The following is a 20,407-nucleotide window of genomic DNA, read 5'->3' on the forward strand; positions in this document are numbered from 1 at the left end:
GGGCTTACTGAGGATATTCAGAGTGTGACTTGATATCTTCACATTGGGGTAAAGAATTGCCATTGTTTTAATGATAAGGAAGCAGGGTCAGTTCTCTCAGGCCCACGAATGAGTTCCTGACTCCTTGGTACACTCTGGCTGCCTGGGTGGCAAATACCTATGTTGCTCCCCTCTTCCTAGAATGGTTAAGAAGACAGAGAAATCCAAAAGGTCAGAAATGATCAAACTCTGGTGATACTTATCTGTCTGTATGGCTTATGACTTGGAAAAGATTGTGTGGAAGGGCCTCCTCTTCTCAGGAGAAATTCAGTTCTATTCTGCTGCCAAAGAGGAACCAATGAATCATCTAAAGCATCTTCTGCTTTGTCTCTACTCTTCAGTGGATATTTGGTTTTTGCCTAACCAGCAGTTAGTCCATACTTTCTCCCAGTTGTATCCTATTATGGAGCAGCTGGGCTTTTTGAGGGGAATTATTCTCTGTGCCAGCTCTTATGGTTAGTCCTAATTGGCCTAAACCAAACATTTGTCCTTTTAATTGGTTCAGAGATGAGTTGTGACCTAGCTCTAAGCCAGTCTTTAAGCACTCTCCTGGCCAGTTACCTAGTGTTGTGATCTGAATGTTTGTGTCCCCTCTCCCCCCAGATTCATATGCTGAAGTCCTACCCCTCATTGTGATGATATTTGGAGGCACAGCCTTTGTAAGGTAATTAGGTTTAGAGTAGGTTTTGAGAGTGTTGTCTCCATGATGGGATTGGTGGTCTTATAAGTAGAGGAAGAGAGACAAGAACCCTCTCTCACCACATGCACACCCCCAGAGAAAGGCCATGTGAGCACACAGCAAGAAGGCAACCCAGGAAATGGACTTTCACCAAACACTGAATCTGTTGACACCTTGATCTTGGACTTTCCAGCCTCTAGAACTGTAAGAAAGAGATCTCTGTTGCTTACATCACCCAGTCTGGAGTATTTTGTTACAGCAGCCTGAGCTAAGGCAGCTAGTGATTGGTTACTACATAGATGGAGATGGCACAGTAATAAATTGATCCAATCAAAGCAAATGCAGGGTGCTGTCCAGTAGTTGAAGGAAAGAAAGGAAAGCGTATAGCCCCAGGTGTTCCTGGAATGTGCTCCTAGAACTGCCAACAATGACACTTTGGGTGGCAGCATGGAGAGTCAGAAAGAATCCTGCCATTGAACATGCCCTTTGTGTGACACTACAAATGATCTTATCATGTGAACTGGTGTGAATCAGAATTTCTGTTACTTTGAAACTGGAAATATCTTAACTGATACATATCTTGATCTGGACTAAATGTCCCCAGCTCTTAAAATGGTGTGATTATCTCTTTATGCCTCTATGATGAGAATAATGCTGATTTACCAAGAATACCCTCAAAACACTTGTTCTCAAACTTAACTGCACATTGGAATCACCCAGCAGTTTCAAAAGATATTGAGGCCTGTGTATCATCCCCTAGAGATTGTGATTTAATTATTTTAAGTATGATTGTGGTTTTGTGTATCTATCTGTCTTATTTGCTCGATTTTGGTGGTGAGAGGGCAAGTGGCAACTGAAAAGAAGTGGGAAACTTCAATATAACAAATAAGCAAATTTAAAATTTTAATATTACCATGTCCAGGATGCTTCTTCTCCTAGCCATGACCCCCAGGACTCTGGGAAAAGAGAAAGAAGAAAAAATCCCAGTTGGTAGAATCTTGAGGGGATTCATTGACCTTGTGATACTCAGCAAACCAAGTCAGTGAATGATGCTGTTTCCTGAGTTAATTTCTGAGAAGCAAATGTTCACAAAGATTTTATAGGTCCCAGTATGACAATATCTTCTCCAGTCTCTTCACTGTTCTCCATCTCTTTGCCCGTCACCATGACAACCCACATAGGTATTAGCCAAGAAACCTGGAAGGGACATTTTTAGTGTTTTACTTCATCTCTTTTCTTAGATATTTCACAGAATGATACATATTTGAGAATGTCCTAGGATAGACGAATTAGAGATTTTCAAGCTCCAAAATTATAACAGATTATGGCAAGGGGCATATCCTTATTAGAGAGCCATTGAAGATGTAGCAGTGGTACACCGTAACAAATATTAGTTGCAATAAAAGGAAGAAAAAGGAAGGCAATCTCTATGCAAATATAGAACCACTTAACTTTAGTGAAGAAATGTCAGAGGCCTTATTCAGATCTCAAGAAAAGGAGAGTTGAGAGTGTTCTACCTAAATTCACTGTGATTTGGCTTTCATACCAGACTTCTATATGATCAATATAAAAATACCTTTAGCATTAGGCCTCAGCAACCTTAACTTGCTAATATTCTTTAACATCTAGTTGTGGGGAAGTTGGGCTTCCCTGGTAGCTCAGACACTAAAGAATCTGCCTGCAATGCAGGAGACCCTGGTTCGATCCCTGGGTTGGGAAGATCCCCTGGAGGAGGAAATGGAAACTCACTCCAGTATTATTGCCTGGAGAATTCCATGGACTGAGGAAACTGGTGGGCTATAATCCATGGGGTCGTAAAAGAGTCAGACACAATTTAGCAACTAACACTTTTTTTTTTAAATAAAGAAGTGTGCCTCAGAGTTGTTGTATAGTCACTAAGTCATATCCAACTCTTTTGCAACCCCTAGCCTACCAGGCTCCTCTGTCCCTGGGGTTTCCCAGGCAAGAATACTGGAGTGGGTTACCATTTTCTTCTCCAGAGGATCTTCCCAACCCAGAGATAGAGCCCAGGTCTCCTGCATTGCAGGCAGATTCTTCACCACTGAGCCACCTGAGAAGGCCGTGCTTCAGTATACACATAGTAATTTTCTCTCCTCAGCAGCTTCATGATGTATCTATTAGCTACTACTGTTTAACAAACAATTCCAAAGCTCATTGGCATACAACAACAAACATTTATGCACAATAATATGTCTAAGAATTGGCTGGAATGGCTCTGCTTCAGGTTCTGGATTAGAAGTTCAGTTCCAGTGGCTCTGCTCCATATTCTTTTCATTTTTATGCTATGAGGAATGTGTCCTTCTAGTAACAATGACAGAAAGGAAGAAAGGCAAAAACATGTAGTTTCTATTATTGCCAAGGCTTAGAACAAGAGCTCTATCACTTTCCTCCATGTTCCATTGACCAAAGCAAGTCATATGTCCTGAGCCCAACATCAATGAAGCAGAAAAACATACTCCACTCAGTGGTATGAAATTCAAAGTCACATGACAAGAGTGTGACATCAAGGAGAAACAGAGAATGGGAACAATAATGTGGTCTGTCACACACGATCATGTCTGGACTCCAAATCAGAGGTTGGCACTTTTTTTCTGCAAAAATGGAGACAGTAAATATTTTAGGCTTTGTGGGCCATATGGTCTCCGTCACAACTATTCAACTCTGCCATTTGCCATTGTAGTGCAAACACAGCCATAGATGATACATAAATGAATGAGCATGGCTGTATTCCAATAAAACTTAATTTATTGACACTGAAATTTGAATTTTATGTCATTTTCATATGTTACAAAATGTTCTTCTTTTCATTTTTTCCAACCATTTAAAAATACAGAAACCATTATGAATTCACAGGTTGCACAAAAATAAACAGTAGGCCAGACGTGACCTATGAGCCACAGTTTGCCCCCCACCACCCCCCCAATTGTCTGCTGCCTTTCAAGTTTCACCTGCCATCTAACATTCCAATGATATGAAAACATAGTTTCCCAAACAATGCATTCGATATACTGATATCTTAACCCTTGTGTTTGTTCTTGCCTGCCCCCAGAATGTCCTTCCCCTCTCCCTTGTCTGTTTAGGAAACTTCTAGTCCTTCTTCTACTTCACTGAGTGTTTTCACATCTGCAGTGCCTTCTCAGATTCTCTGGGACTAAGGTGATTCATCTTCTATACCCTCATTGCATTATACATATGTGTTAGCCTAGGTAGATGAGCTTTTGTAGTATACAGCACTGAAATTTAAATGGCTTAGCACAATAAATGTTTCTTTCTCACTCACATAATGGGGCCATGGAATCAGTTAAGCATTTGAGCTCTACTCTATTCAGTCATTTAATGACTCAGTCTCCTGTCTTGTGAATCATTCCTGTTCTGCAGTCAAATGAGGAAGAGAGTAAGGGCTGTGAGTGGTTGTATGGGCCAGGCTTGGAGCACATTCTCTCTGCTGCTGTTCCATTGGTGAGGGCCCCATCCTTTGGCCACATGTAACAGCAGAGGGAGCTAGAGAGGACGTTGAATAAATGAATGAATGAGTTGTGAGTATAGGAGAATTTCATTCGTTTGGCTCTTGGTAGTTGACTAAAACACTAACACCAACTGAACTTGCTAAAAGCAAGCAGGACTGAGTTATATCCAGTTCAAGTAAATTTCATGTTCCCTTTTCCCCTGTGTTTTTAGAGTTGATATAGGTCTTTTGCAAAATGTGTCCTCCTCTATGTGAATTTCCTTTCACCAGTTAACAGAACGATTTCACTCAGGCCTGCCTTAGCTTTGTCCTTCCTCTAATAGTGTGTTTGCTTATGTTGGGGACTACCAACGACTTACAGGCATAACAGTTTTGTTAGGCAGTTCCCTACCCACATTCTCCCCAAATTCCACCCACAACCCCCAACTCTGCTGCCATGAGTGTGGCCTTGCCTCTCCAGCCCATCTGCACTTGCTCTTGACTGAGAGGGAATTAATGGTATTCGCTGTTAGCTTGTTTGTCTCACACAGCTTCAAGATGTGTCCCTTTGTCCCTTTGTCGGCATGCTGGCTCATACAACAGCTGCTTCTCTCAGTCATTCCTACTGAGAGAAAACAATGGTGCTTCCTGTTGATAGAGTTCCTTTGCTCTGAATCAAAGAAAAGATGTTAAGGCCATGGAATCCTATTTAATGCTGTCTCTGGGAGCTATTGGTTTTTTGATCATACATACACTTGCTAAGATTAAATCCAGCATGGTATATTCTGAAAGGGGCTGTAAAGCACAAAGGGCAGAAAAGATGAATAACATGATGAGTTCGATTTTTTTTATTTAATTTTTATTTTATATTAGAATATAGTTAATTACAAGTTGTGTTAGTTTCAGGTGTACAGCAAAGTGATACTAATACATACTTATATATCTATTTTTTTTCAGATTCTTTTCCCATATAGGTTATTATAGAATATTGACAGAGGATGAGATGGCTGGATGGCATCACTGACTTGATGGACGTGAGTCTGAGTGAACTCCGGGAGTTGGTGATGGACAGGGAGGCCTGGCGTGCTGCAATTCATGGGGTCGCAAAGAGTCGTACACAACTGAGTGACTGAACTGAACTGAATGTCATTTGTAGGCACATGAAAGTTTAAGAAACTCTGATTTAGAATTCCTCCTTGTATAGAAGAGTAAACGTGTCAAATGATGGGCCTCAGCTCCATCAGCTAGTGCAGATGCAGGACTGAAATCCAGGTTGCCACAGAGATGGGGCAGAGGATGCATTCCATGTAGAGAGGGTGGGGTGAGACAAGAGAGTTGGTGGTGTCTTAAACTGTGTTCATAGTCAACAGCCTCTGAGATGCAGATTGGAGTAGATGTGTACTAGGGACAGAATTTCTAAAGGAGGTGGGGAGAAGCAAGATTGAACAGAGGGAGAATTTGAACTTCACTGTTGCAGTAGAGGACTCAACAGACAACATAGGAAGCTGGGATGGCCTTTCAAGGTTGTCCTATGTCAAGGCAAGAGAGACAGACCTTTGTACCCCCCTGCCTTGACCAGCCATTAGGTGACAATTGCCCCTGAATGAGGGTGATTCCCAGGGTGAGATAGTTGTGAACCTTGTGTCAGCCAAGTGGGAGATGAATGCCTTGATCCTGAAGGAAGGGGGTCCAGGCATTGCCCTGTGATGTTCACCACAGAGGAGAGGCTGCAGAAAGGTTTTAAGCTTTCTGCCAAGAACAATAGGAAATCATTCAGAATGACATAATAAAATTTGCAATTGATAACAGTTCCTTTGGCTCCTGTGTGGCAGTGGATCAGAAGGAACCAGAATCAAAGAAAAGTGATCTGTTAGTGAACAGTCACTCAGACAAAAGGAGTAACCACCTTTAGAAGTGGCAAAATTCAAGAGACACTTTGTGCTTAGAAAGTACAAGATAGTGTGATTCATTTGCAGTTGAAATGTGGAGAAGGAAGGGTCCTGATGGGCCATGGGCTTCTGGAAGGGTTCACTGGGAGAATTAAGATCAGTTTCTAGGAATGGAATCACTGGTCACTGAAGGAGAAGATTGGCAAAAGGATGTTAAAGTCTTCTTTAGTAATTTCAGTTCAGTTCAGTTCAGTCGCTCAGTCATGTCCGACTCTGAGACCCCATGAATCGCAGCACGCCAGGCCTCCCTGTCCATCACCAACTCCTGGAGTTCACCCAAGCTTATGTCCATCAAGTCGGTGATGCCATCCAGCCATCTCATCCTCTGTCATCCCCTTCTCCACTCAGTTTGCCACAAAATTTTAAACTCTTATTGAACTCATCTTGTTTAGAATTATCATCTCCAGAAACCACAGTTCCTCTAGCATGCATGGTGGATATTGAGGGACTATTCTCCAGATGTCCTCAAGAAAATTTGAAGCTTCTGAATTTTTTGTTTGTTTGCTTTCCCATTGTTGTTTTATTTAACTGTATCTTACAAATGCTTTTGGTGAAATAGTTCTAAATTACTACTTTGTTGAGCATAAAAAATAAAGGAACAATCATAAGAAAATCAATTTGACATAAGATTCTTTTATCTAAAAGAACACACCTGTAAAATTATACCAAAACCACTAAGTAAACAAAGGACCCTAAGAAAATAGTATCAAAGCAGAGTTTCTGGTGGTATATGTGTATGAGTTTGTGTGCATTCCCCTTTTACTCCTTCTAAAGCCAAATCAAGCCTTTGTACCCTGACACCCAACTAAATCTTGGAGACAGAGCTTTGGGCAAAGTAGGAAAAAAATAGTTTCATTGCTTTGTCAGTCAAAGGGGGCCACTGTGGACTACTGCCCTCAAAATTGTGTTCCAGCCTCAAGGGATAAGTAAGGAGTTTTATGATAATAGTTCATAGAGGGCGTGATCAGCTCATGGGCAGTCTTCTGATTGGTTGGTGGTGAGGTAAGTGGGAGTCAGCATCAGCAACCTTCTGGTTCCCACAGGTCTGAGGTCTAGTGCTTGTGGGCAGCACGCTGTTAACTTCTCCCACCTGGTGAGGGTTTCAGTGTCTGTGAAACAGCTCAAAAATATTGTTCCATATATCCCTTAAGGGAGTTTTCCAGGATGCTGCCCAAGGCTGGACTATTGCTTCTTTTGACTATTTCTCCGTTCTCTCCTCATCCCCGCCCCCCTTCCGTAATTAGCATGTATTTGAATCTACTCCTTGGAACTCAGGGAAGGTCTCGGAGGCTGAATGAAGCTTATTTCCTGTAATCAAGAAATGGGGGAGCACTTCCCTGGTGGTCTGGTGGTTAGAACTTAGTGCTTTCACTGCTGAGGATGGAGGTTTGAAACTGAGTGGTGTTCCTGGGCACAGAGCCCCTTTCTGTCCCCCGTTTCTTGTAGGCAGTACTCCAGACTTCAGCCTCCATGACCTTCCCTGAGTTCCAAAGAGCAGATTCAGTTGCTAGTCAAGGGAGGAACAGCCAAGAGTTACCAAGTCCAGGCTCGCTCTGCTCACCACACAATAGGCCAGTGAATCCGAGAGACGAGGTATTGAAGCAAGGAAGAGACTTTAACTGGGGAGCCGGCAGACCGAGAAGATGGCAGGCTAGTGCCTCAAAATAACCATCTTATTTGGGTCTGGATGCCAGGTTCTTTTATAGATGAGGGGGCCAAGAAGCAATGAGGAACTAAAGTCAAAAAAGCAGAATAGAGAGGGAGATACTGTGAGGAAGCAAAGTGAAAGGGTCTTCAGTCCTGCAAAACATCTCCAAGGGAATATCCAGCCTTCAGAAGGGGTGTGTCAATCTCTTCGCTTCGCAGGTGGGCGGGGACAAACTCTCTCTCCATCAGCTGAACAAAGGCACTCTAGTTTACTGTCAAACAGAGGGGCCATGGGGTTGAAAAGAGTCAGACAGGACTATAAGACTGAATTGAGAGGGGCAGGATCCTCTAGGCAAGCCATTGAGTGTGATTATAATAACAAAAGCAACAAAAAGCAAGTCAAACACACAGTCTCCAACATGGAGTCAGAATTGGCTTCCTCCAAAGCCACCTGAGGCAAGATTAAAGGAAAGCTCATCAACATTAGGAGACCTGACCACCTGAGACCCTGCACACACCCTAATCTTGACAGCAACCCCACCCTTGAACTATTGCCCTAAAACTCCTCATCAAAGGCCCCTGGAGTGGCTAACATTTCGAGGCTGGAGCCCGCTGTGTCCCTCTTTACCTGGCAAAGCAAAAAGCTGTTTTTTACTACTTCACCCAAAACTCTGTCTAAAGTTCGATTTAGCAGTGGTGCACACAGAGGCTGAACTTTCGGCATCAGGTTCAGAGCCTGGTGGGGGAACTACTACAAGCTGTGATGCCAAAAAAAAAAATGGGGACCCAGAAAGGCTTTTGTGCCCAGGGGCCCCACAGGGTCCTGCTCAGTTTCACTTCTCCATTTTTTTTAATCACCCTAGTTGGCAAAGCCAGGCACTCAATAAATATATACCGTTATGCATTCAAACTCACATACTTCAAATACAGTTCAGCACCAGCATTGTGGGGTGCAGAGGAAATAGAGATGAATGGGTCCATTTCTACTCTTGAGGAGCTCACAGCACAGAAATAAATATTTTCCTGTTATAAATTATAATTAAACTTAATAAATGCTAAAATAAATTAATTATGCTTAATTCTAAGTGATCTTTTTTAGATTTTAATATTTATGAAATCAATATGCACTCTGAAACATAATATTAGAAGAGAGAGAAAATGCTGTGTTGTTAGCCTGAATATTTGAATTTAGCCATGTATTAAAGGAATCCATTCATGTGATTGCCACCTCCATTGAGATATTTGCTTTGAAAGTGCTACACATAGTTGAATTTTAATTTATATTTACATCCTTGTTTTTTAATAAACTTTCAATTTTTAAATAGCTTTATACATATAGAAAAGTTGGAGTGTAATACAGAGTCCTGCATATCCCATAACCAGTTTCTCCTATTATTAGTTTATCATACTGCCATGGTACATTTGTCTCAATTAATGAAACAATATTGATACATTATTACTAACTGAAGTCCATATCACATTTCCCTCGTTTTTCCCTAATACCCTTTTTCTTTTCTAGAATCCCATCCAGGATACCACAGTACATTGATTTGTTGTATCTTCTTAGGCTCTTTTTGGCTAGGACAGTTTCTCCAAATTTCCTTGTTTTTGATAATCTTGACAGTTTTGAGGAGGACTGGTTAACTGTTTTATAAAATGTCTCTCTAGTGAAATTCATCTGATGTTTGTCTCATGATTAGATTAGGGCTGTGACTTTTGGGAGAGAAGTGTTCAGAGGTAAAGTACTATTCTTAGAGCATCATCCAAGCTATCAAAAGGACTTAACGTGACTGATGTTCACCTTGATCGCCTGACTGAGATAGTATTCGTATTTGATGGTGTCTCTATCATAAAGTTAATCTCTTTTCTGTCCCCATATTGTACTTTTTGGAAGGAAGTCACTTTGCATAGCCCACAATTAAGTAGGGAATGATGCTTTGCTTGAGGACAGAGTATACACATAAATTATTTGAAATGTTTCCGCAGAGGATGTGGGACTTGCTGCTTTTCCTCTAGTTAGGTATTTAGTTACTTAGTAATCCAATCGTTTATTAATATTTCTATTCATATGGACTCATGGATATTTATTCTGTACTTTGGATTATAATCCTACACTACTTTATTTTGTTGCTCAAATTATTGCAAGTTTGTCCATCAGGACATTTCAGTTGACTCCTGCATCCCTCAACATACTCCCATCATTGTACGTGTGTGTTTTTTTTAAAGCATTTTCTTTATTTCTGTCTCTGAAGGAGGAAACAGACAGAACAGGCTCCATCTTGAAAGCAGGACTTCCTTCCTTTTCCTTTGTGCCGGGTCTCTAGTTTCAGAGAATTTGGGGAGGTAGGTTTGAGCACGTACACTTAGAGTATATAAGGTTTTCACAAAAACTGGTCGGGGTCCTTGGCTAAGAGGAGACTCTGCCTCGGGCCCGCGGGTGTAATAAATTGCACTCCACTATCTGCATTGTCCTTCTGAGTGAGTTTGTTTCCCGGGTCGCATCTCTACAAAATGCTCCAGACTTGTCTTGTGTATTTCCTGGCCCAGTCCTAGAATCAACTGTTGGCTCAAAAAGCCCTAGCTCCTTTTATTGGAGAATGATATTACAAACAAAGATTTGGGCAGTAGGTACTTTGTCTTTTAAAATAGCTTTTAAAAATATTCCACTCATATTGCATTGGAAAGAAACATTGCCATACAAACAGAAGATTTCTTGTGACCAGGACATGCAACAAAGGCAGAATCTCAGAAGCAACCACAGGATTTTGAAAGCCAAGAGTGGTTGGTGTGACAAGGGACTATTTCCCAGGCACCAAAGAGCAATTAATCTAAAGCAGCTTCTGGCTGACTTTCAAAAGAAGCTTATTCTCTTCCAGCAAAAATGGGATTTGATTAAAGAAAAAAATGAAACCAGAATTTATCCAAATGAGAAATATAGGCATAGCATTGGCATTCTTAGATGGTCTTCCAAACATACTGTCATCCTACTGGTGGAGAAGTCATATCTAGCAGCTCAGATGTTGAAAGCAGTCCATCACTGTGTGCTGTGCATCACTGCAGCCACTAAAAATGAGCCCCTGGAAGTTTTAGACTCTGAAGCATAAAGAAGGCTTAGATGCAATCTGGTGATATTGAAAAGTGTGGTATATTAATATATGAATGCCTGTTTTCTTATTTTAGGTACATTTAGTGTAGTTGTTTTAATCCCTAAAATATCTATAATTAAATTGATGGTTTTACAGTCAATGGATGTTTAGAATCAAGGAAATACTTCTTTCCTCCAGGCCATTCATTCCTGAACAGTGGGAGTTCCAGAAGGCTCAAGGCCTTTTCCTGGCCTCCCACTAGGGCTAATAAAATTTAGTTTTCCTTAGATCCATTTTGTGAAGTCCTTGTGAAATCACCAGTTTCTCCCTCTCCATCACTTGCTCTTTTGCTCTCTCCAGCCTATGAAAATCTTTTTGAATGTCAGGTGTACTTGTCAGCATTACTCTAGCTTCTGGCTTTGTAAAAAGATGAAGTGTTCTGTTTTTTCTCTATTCCCTGCAACTGTCTCAATGGTTTAGGAATATTTGAAACTTAAGATTTGAAAAAATGCTTCTGTGAAAACGTTTTTCTCAGTTTCTCCTATTGCTATTGATCTCTTTAAGCATTTTACATCTTTCTGCATCATTTTTTACAAATATGCAGTACTGGAAATTTTTCCTTTTTATCCAGATTATTTAAATTATTAGCATAAAAATGTGTAGAATATTTGTATAATTCTTTACTGTTTTCTCTGGATACATGATGCTCCTATTATATTCTTAATTTGTTTGCTGAGTTTCATCTTTTTTTCTTAATTAGACCAGTTAATGGTTCATTTGCAGTCTCTATGGTATGGCTAATGTTGACTTCCTCTGAGAGGACTTACACCAATATGCCACACCTCCCAGGACTGCTGCTGCCAGTGCCCCTGACCTGCAGCAGGCCACTGTCAACCCACGCCTCCACAGGAGACTCCCAAATACTCACCACTTCTTCATTGACTATGCTAAAGTCTTTGACTGTGTGGATCACAACAAACTGTAGAAAATTCTTGAAGAGATGGGAATACCAGCTCACCTTATCTGCCTTCTGGGAAACCTGTATGCAGATCAAGAAGCAATAGTTAGAACCAGACAGGGAACAATGGACTGGTTCAAAATTGGAAAAGGAGTACATCAAGGTTATATATTGTCACCCTGCTTATTTAACTTATATGCAGAGTACATCATGTGAAATGCCGGGCTGGATGAATCACAAGCTGGAATCAAGATTGCAGGGAGAAATATCAGTAATCTCAGATATGCAGATGATACCATTCTAATGGCAGAAACTGAAGAGGAACTGAAGAGCCTCTAGATGAAGGCAAAAGAGGAGAGTGAAAAAGCTGGCTTAGAACTCAACATTCAACAACTAACATCATGGCATTTAGTCCCTTCACTTCATGACAAATAGAAGGGGAAAAACATGGAAACAGTGACAGACTTTATTTTCTTGGGCTCCAAAATCACTATGGACAGTGACTGCAGCCATGAAATTAAGACACTTGCTCCTTGGAAGAAAAGCTATGACAAACTTAGTGTATTAAAAAGCTATGACCAACCTAGACAGCATATTAAAAAGCAAAGACATCCCTTTGCCAACAAAGGTCCATCTAGTCAAAGCTATAGTTTTTCCAGTAGTCATGTATGGATGTGAGAGTTGGAACATAAAGAAGGCTGAACGCTGAAGAATTGATGGTTTTGAACTGTGGTGTTGGAGAAGACTCTTGAGAGTCCCTTGGACAGCAAGGAGATCCAATCAGTCAATCCTGCTACTGCTGCTAAGTCGCTTCAGTCGTGTCCGACTCTGTTTGACCCCATAGATGGCCTCCCACCAGGCTCCCCCATCCCTGGGATTCTCCAGGCAAGAACACTGGAGTGAGTTGCTGTTTCCTTCTCCAATGCATGAAAATGAAAGTGAAGTCACTCAGTCGTGTCCGACTCTTAGCAACGCCATGGACTGCAGCCTACCAGGCTCCTCCATCCATGGGATTTTCCAGGCAAGAGTACTGGAGTGGGGTGCCATTGCCTTCTCCATAGTCAATCCTAAAAGGAACCAATCCTGAATATTTATTGGAAAGACTGATACTGAAGCTCCAATACTTTGCCACTTGATGTGAAGAGCCAACTCATTGGAAAAGACCCTGATGCTGGGAAAGATTGAGGGCAAGAGGAGAAGGGGACAACAGAGAATGAGATGGCATCATTGACTCAATGGACATGAGTTTGAGCAAACTCCAGGAGATAGTGAAGGACAGGGAAGCCTGGCATGCTGCAGTCACGTGGGGGTGCAAAGAGTTGGACCTGACTGAGTGACTGAACAACAACGAACAACCTATATGTCAAATTAAAACATGGTGAACATGCCACTATGGACTTACAGCATAACAAATAAGCATGTGTATGTGTGTGTGTGCATATATGTGTTAAGGATAAAATAAACTACATTTTAATATATGCAAAACAAAATACATGTTGACCTGCCTCTTGAGAAATCTGTATGCAGGTCAGGAAGCAACAGTTAGAACTGGACATGGAACAACAGACTGGTTCCAAATAGGAAAAGGAGTACGTCAAGGCTGTATATTGTCACCCTACTTATTTAACTTATATGCAGAGTACATCATGAGAAACACTGGACTGGAAGAAACACAAGCTGGAATCAAGATTGCTGGGAGAAATATCAATAACCTCAGATATGCAGATGACACCATCCTTATGACAGAAAGTGAAGAGGAACTTTTTAGTTCCTCTAAAAAGCCTCTTGATGAAAGTGGAAGAGGAGAGTGAAAAAGTTGGCTTAAAGCTCAACATTCAGAAAACGAAGATCATGGCATCTGGTCCCATTACTTCATGGGAAATAAATGGGGAAACAGTGGAAACAGTGTCAGACTTTATTTTTGGGGGCTCCAAAATCACTGCAGATGGTGACTGTAACCATGAAATTAAAAGACGCTTACTCCTTGGAAGGAAAGTTATGACCAACCTAGATAGCATATTGAAAAGCAGCGACAGTACTTTGCCAACAAAGGTTCGTCTAGTCAAGGCTATGGTTTTTCCTGTGGTCATGTATGGATGTGAGAGTTGGACTGTGAAGAAGGCTGAGTGCCGAAGAATTGATGCTTTTGCACTCTGGTGTTGGAGAAGACTCTTGAGAGTCCCTTGGACTGCAAGGAGATCCAACCAGTCCATTCTGAAGGAGATCAGCCCTGGGATTTCTTTGGAAGGAATGATGCTAAAGCTGAAACTCCAGTACTTTGGCCACCTCATGTGAAGAGTTGACTCATTGGAAAAGACTCTGATGCTGGGAGGGATTGGGGGCAGGAGGAGAAGGGGTCGACAGAGGATGAGATGGCTGGACGGCATCACTGACTCGATGGATGTGAGTCTGAGTGAACTCTGTGAGTTGGTGATGGACAGGGAGGCATGGCGTGCTGCAATTCATGGGGTCGCAAAGAGTTGGACACGACTGAGTGACTGAACTGAACTGAACTGAACCCATGAATTATATAACACTCTACTGCATCACAAGGAGAATATCTAAGTTGATGCTATTTAGACCCTAGGATGTTCCCAAAGACAAATTCATAAAACAATCTTTCAACAAAAATACAGTGAAATCTAACCTGGGAGGAAACTAACTAGCAGTCATCCTCCATACCATCACAGATAGTTTTTTCTGCCGTGTTTTTGTTGGAGTATGGCTTCTACTCCAATGTTTACTAAACACATCTGCAGTTTAAAATCATCTGGGAAGTTTTTTTTTTTTTTTTAACATTTCAAAGCCCAGGCATACCTCAGAACAATTAAATGTAATCTCTGCATAAGACACAGACATCAGTATTTTTGACATACCCCAGGTGATTCCAACATGGCAACATAGTAAGACCCACTATCCCATGCACACAGTCTAGGAACACACAGCTAAACCTTGCTTACAATTCATCCTCGGTGTTGTGAAGCAGTAGTTCTCAAGCTTGATCTGTATATCAGAATCACTAGAAAGGCTTATTAAAACAGATATCTGGGCTCAAGCCTACACTAAGTGATTCAATAAGTGTGGGGTGTAGCCCAAGAGTTGACATCTCTAACGAAATCCCTGGCAATGCTGATGCTGGTGCTCTTCAGACCATAGTTTGAGATCCTTATTGTAAAGTATTGGCTTTAGTTTCAGAAAGGAAAAAAAGTATTTGAAATTTAACTTTGGTATGAATTCTTTCAAGAAGCTGCCATGACTAAACTTTTTAAAAAGAAAGCATATTGAGTACATTTTTAAAGACCATATAAACTTACATTTTCTAAACCTGCTTTATTCTCATTTAATAGAAGTCTTTATGAAGTATTTATTAACAAGTACTTTGTAGGCAATGGAGCTAATTGCCATATTAACAATTCAAGTGTTATGTAGTTGTTTCAATCTAAGAACTTCATTTAGCATTTTAGCATTAATTTCTAATTAACTGCTAATGTTGTCTTATGTTTTTTTATGAGCCCATCTACATGCAGATTAATTCTTAATCTGCACTGATTTCTGTAGAGAAAGGGCTCAATGTTTCTTTTCTTTCTAAGGATATATAATAGTAACCTGAATAAAAGAAAACCTCTCTATGGTGACTGAGTGTCTGTGTGTGAACATGGGTGTGTCAGCAGTGTGAACACTAATACAGTGCTGTGAAGTCTGGTATTTAAAGACAACCGTCCAGTTGCAGATGAAAGGTTTTGAATTCTTATGCTGTACAGGTCACTAAAACTTACAAGAAATAGTAATGTTCCCTGTTAGCTTAGACCCTAAGACATGGGGCAACAAATTATGCCCATAGACCAAACTCAGCCCATACTTATTTTGTAAATTATGATTTATTGGAAAACAGCCATGCTCACACTTTTATATATTATGTAGGGCTGCTCTTGGGGCTTCCCAGGTGGTGCTAGTGGTAAAGAGATCTAAAAGTTTGATCCCTGAGTAGGGACGGTCTCCTGGAGGAGGGCATGGTAACCCACTCCAGTATTCTTGCCTGAAAAAACCCATGGACAAAGGAGCCTGGTGGGCGACAGTCCATAGGATCACAGAGTCGGACACAACTGAAGCAACTTAGCAACCACACATGCTCAGGGCTGCTCTTGGGCTACAATGGTAGGTTTGAGTAGTTCAGGCTACAAGTTCAGTTCAGTTCAGTTGCTCAGTCATGTCCGACTCTTTGCGACCCCACGGACTGCAGCACGCCAGGCCTCCCTGTCCATCACCAACTCCCGGAGTTTACTTAGACTCATGTCCATTGAGTCGGTGGTGCCATCCAGCCATCTCATCCTCTGTCATCCCTGTCTCCCTAAAATAATTACTAACTGGCCCTTTATTAAAAAAAGAAAAATAACATTTCTAGCCCTACTGATCAACTTTGTATGTGCCGGAGTGATTATCCATCCACATAATTATGCAGCCATAGGATCATCCTAGCTGTTGGGTTGGTCAAAAAGTTCATTTGGGTTTTTCCATAAGCTGTTACAGAAAACTAAAGTTTTTGACCAACCCAATATATTCTCCCACATGGTTCTCATGACTACCAAGGAGGCTTTGTCAAGTATTTCACTCAGGTCTTGGTCTTGTAAATTTGTCAAGGAGGTAAACGGAGCTACTTTAGCATGCTGTATAAATACTGAATCTTTTACTGGCTGGAAATAGTGGCTCATCTAGCGTTCATCCTGTCACTTTGAGAATCTAAGAGTTATCTTGCTGAATCAGAGTCCTAGTTGACTAACTCTAATGTTCTTTGTGGGGAATTTCTGAGAAATACTTTTTGCATCGGTTGTTCGTACTACTCATCCATGTGATAAACAGTAGTTGACCTCAGGGGCAGTTGGTAAAAGATTAAGAAGATGTGTTAGCAATAGTGAGAATCATGAGAGTGGATCCATGTGACGAGAGGACAATATTAACCTCTGTGGGCTTAAAGATATGAGAGCGACAACTGCCTATTTCATTACAACTTGCTATTCAAATGAGTTATATAGGGATGGGATTAGCATTTCCTGTTAGATAAGACACTTAAAATAATAACTTGTGAAGCAAAAAAATAAGTGGATGGGAAAGCAAATAGATAGATGGAAAGGTGACTAGAAAATTGTCAGCTTGCATGTCCTAAGAGGAAGATTCTGCAACACATGAGAATCTATGTATGGAGTGAGGTGAGGTATGTGGTTGAGGAAGCAGCTATAGCAAGAGGAAAGTAATTACAAAGTGAGAGGGGCGATTAAGAAAAGTCAATAACAACTTGGAAATTAATGTGATAAGATGGCAAAAAGGAAGCCAGCCGACTGAAGGAAGCTGGAGTCGTCTTGTGCCTCACTGCTCTAGAGATTGCACCCTGAATACCAGATTTAGCTCTGTTGTGAGACGTCAAGGATTTGTAGAAGACATGAGACTAGTAATGAAAATTACTGAGCCCTGAGAAAAACTAATTTATAGATAAAACAGTGCATTACTTCTTATCAGATGAGTGACGAGAACAGTGCAGTGAAAAGGCGGAGGGGTGGGGGTGGTGTTGAAATAAATACTCCTGCCTCACTAAGAAAGTAAGGTAGATTCATGCCCATAACTCTTGTGTTTATATTGTATTTTTGTGACCACCATGCATAAGCAGAATCACACAGTAAAATTCAAATCCTTCTCCCTTGCTTCTACTGAAGAAGAAAGGAAAGGAAAGGGGTAAAGGTGAGTTGGTGGAAATATTTGATGCTATTTCATCTGTAATCAGAGATTTAAGTGACAAGGAAGCACATGCTAATATTGACTGGTTTTATTGTGCATTTTCCATTTAAATTTACTTATTGAGACCTTGCTTGATAGATTTTTATAGTACATTCTAAATTTAAACTTACCTATCACAGTCCCTGCTGTTGCCAGGCATTGTACTAGGAAGTGACCAAATAAGACACAGTCTCTGTCCTCAAAGACTTACGGAGAGTCAGATAAGTAGTCAGATATTTAATATGAGGTCCAGAGGAGAGACATCTGGAGAAATCTAGGAAAGCTTCCCGGATGTGACCCCTAAACTGAGACCAGAGGGGAAATTGCTAGTTATTAAAGAGAAGGGCTGGGGTACAAGTATCCTCTGCAAAAGAAGCATGAAAGGTGATGTGGTAGACTGATTGCAAAAATGGCCCAGATTTTCCATTTGTTTACATGTCCACCTTTTTGCAATGTGGCTTTGCAGCTCCTCCCGTCAAGTAGTGGAATCTATTTTCAACTCATTGATTCTAGGATAACCTTGTGACTTCCTTTGGCTAATAGAATGCAACAGAAATCATCATATGTTAGTTTCATGGCTAGGTATCAGGAGGTCTTGTCTGTATCTGCTTTCTCTCTCTCACTCTTTTTTCCCTTTCTTTTTAACTCTCCCACCACCATGAGAATGAACCAGGGTTTGCCTACTGGGGGTGAGACATTCTGTGGAGGAGAGCCAGATAAGGCCAAGCCAGATCATTCTAGACCAGCAAGTCCCCACTTGGCCTGCTAAATGAATAAAGACAAATGAACTAGTCCACTGGAGATCAGATGAATCTGGCCCGAAGAATTACTCGTCTAACCCATAGGTCCATGGGAAGTAATAAATGATTGCTGTTATAAGACACTGAGTTTTGGAATTATTTGTTATGCAGCATTCACTTACTAATACAAATAATCTGAAGGTATAAGAGAACAAGGCCAATTCAATAAACTAGAAGAAGTCTAGGACAGATGGAGGGAGAAGGATGAAAGATGATGATGGAGAGCCAAGCAAGAACTGGATCCTTCAGAGTTGTATAAGCCTTATTAAGTGATAGGAAACCCTCTAGAGATTTGAAAAAGATATATGATCAGAATTTCATTGTTGACATATTACTGCTTATAAAGGTCAGTGGCTAGGAGGAATGCAAAGCTAGGATGAGGGAGGCCAGTAAAGTGATTACCATTTGTAGTGATCCAGGTTAGCATTGATCATATTCTAACTAGAATACAGACCATGAGGTAGAGTAGAAATGGACACATTGGAAACATAATTGAGGGATAGAATTAGGAGGACTTGATGCTTTGTCAGAAGTGAAAGATGAAGGAAAGAAAAAGTTCAAAACTGATGCCTGATGTCTAATTAGGCCAAATAAAAGGCTGGGGGGAGCTCATTCTCTGTCAGAAACTCAGAGAGATTGAGGTTTGGATGGGAGCAGAGGAGATAATAAACGTAGTTCTGGATTTATTAAGATTGCGATGCCAGTATGATACCCAGTCACAGATGCATAACAAAGAGCTGGTTATACAGATCTGATGCTCAGGAGAACAACTTGGGTTGGAGATCAGTTCAGTCACTTAGTCGTGTCCAACTCTTTGCAACCCCATGGACTACAGCATGCTAGGCTTCCCTGTCCATCACCAACTCCCAGAGCCTACTCAAACTCATGTCCATCGAGTCAGTGATGTCATCCAACCATCTCATCTCATCTTCTGTCATCCCCTTCTCTTTCTGCCTTCAATCTTTCTGAGCATCAGGGTCTTTTCCAGTGAGTCAGTTCTTCGCATCAGGTGGCCAAAGTATTGGAGTTTCAGCTTCAGCATCAGTCCTTCCAATGAATATTCAGGACTGATTTCCTTTAGGATGGACTGGTTGAATCTCCTTGCAGTCCAAGGGACTCTCAAGAGTCTTCTCCAACACCACAGTTCAAAACCATCAATTCTTTGGTGCTCAGCTTTATTTATAGTCCAACTTTCACATCCATACATGACTACTAGAAAAACCATAGGTTTGACTAGATGGACCTTTGATGGCAAAGTAATGTCTCTGCCTTTTAATATGCTGTCTAGGTTGGTCACAGCTTTTCTCCCAAGGAGCAAGCATCTTTTAATTTCATGGCTGCAGTCACCATCTGCAGTGATTTTGGAGCCCAAAAGTAAAGTCTCTCACTGTTTCCTCATCTATTTGCCATGAAGTGATGGGACCAGATGCCATGATCTTAGTTTTCTGAATGTTGAGTTTTAAGCCAACTTTTTCACTCTCCTCTTTCACTTTCATCAAGAGGTTCTTTAGTTCTTTGTTTTCTGCCATAAGGGTGGTGTCATCTGCATATCTGAGGTTATTGATATTTCTCCCGGCAATCTTGATTCCCGCTTTTGATTCATCCAGCCCAGCATTTCTCATGATGTACTCTGCATATAAGTTAAATAAGCAGGGTGATAATATACAGCCTTAAAATACTCCTTTCCCGATTTGGAACCAATCTGTCGTTCCATGTCCTTTTTTTTTTTTTTTTTTTTTCATTTTTAAAAAAAATTTTTTATTATTATTATTTTTTTTTTTACTTTACAATATTGTATTGGTTTTGCCATACATCAACATGCATCCGCCATGGGTGTACACGATGGGGATCACGTGTACATCCATGTCCATTTTTAACTGTTGCCTCTTGACCTGAAAACAGATTTCTCAGGAGGCAGATCAGGTGGTCTGGTATGCCCATCTCTGAGATACCTGGGCAATTGTCAGCCTACAGCTGGTACTTGAAACCACTTAAACATTTACTGACCACCTAATAT

Source organism: Bos indicus, chromosome X, assembly GCF_029378745.1.
Source record: "Bos indicus isolate NIAB-ARS_2022 breed Sahiwal x Tharparkar chromosome X, NIAB-ARS_B.indTharparkar_mat_pri_1.0, whole genome shotgun sequence".
Taxonomy (NCBI): domain Eukaryota; kingdom Metazoa; phylum Chordata; class Mammalia; order Artiodactyla; family Bovidae; genus Bos; species Bos indicus.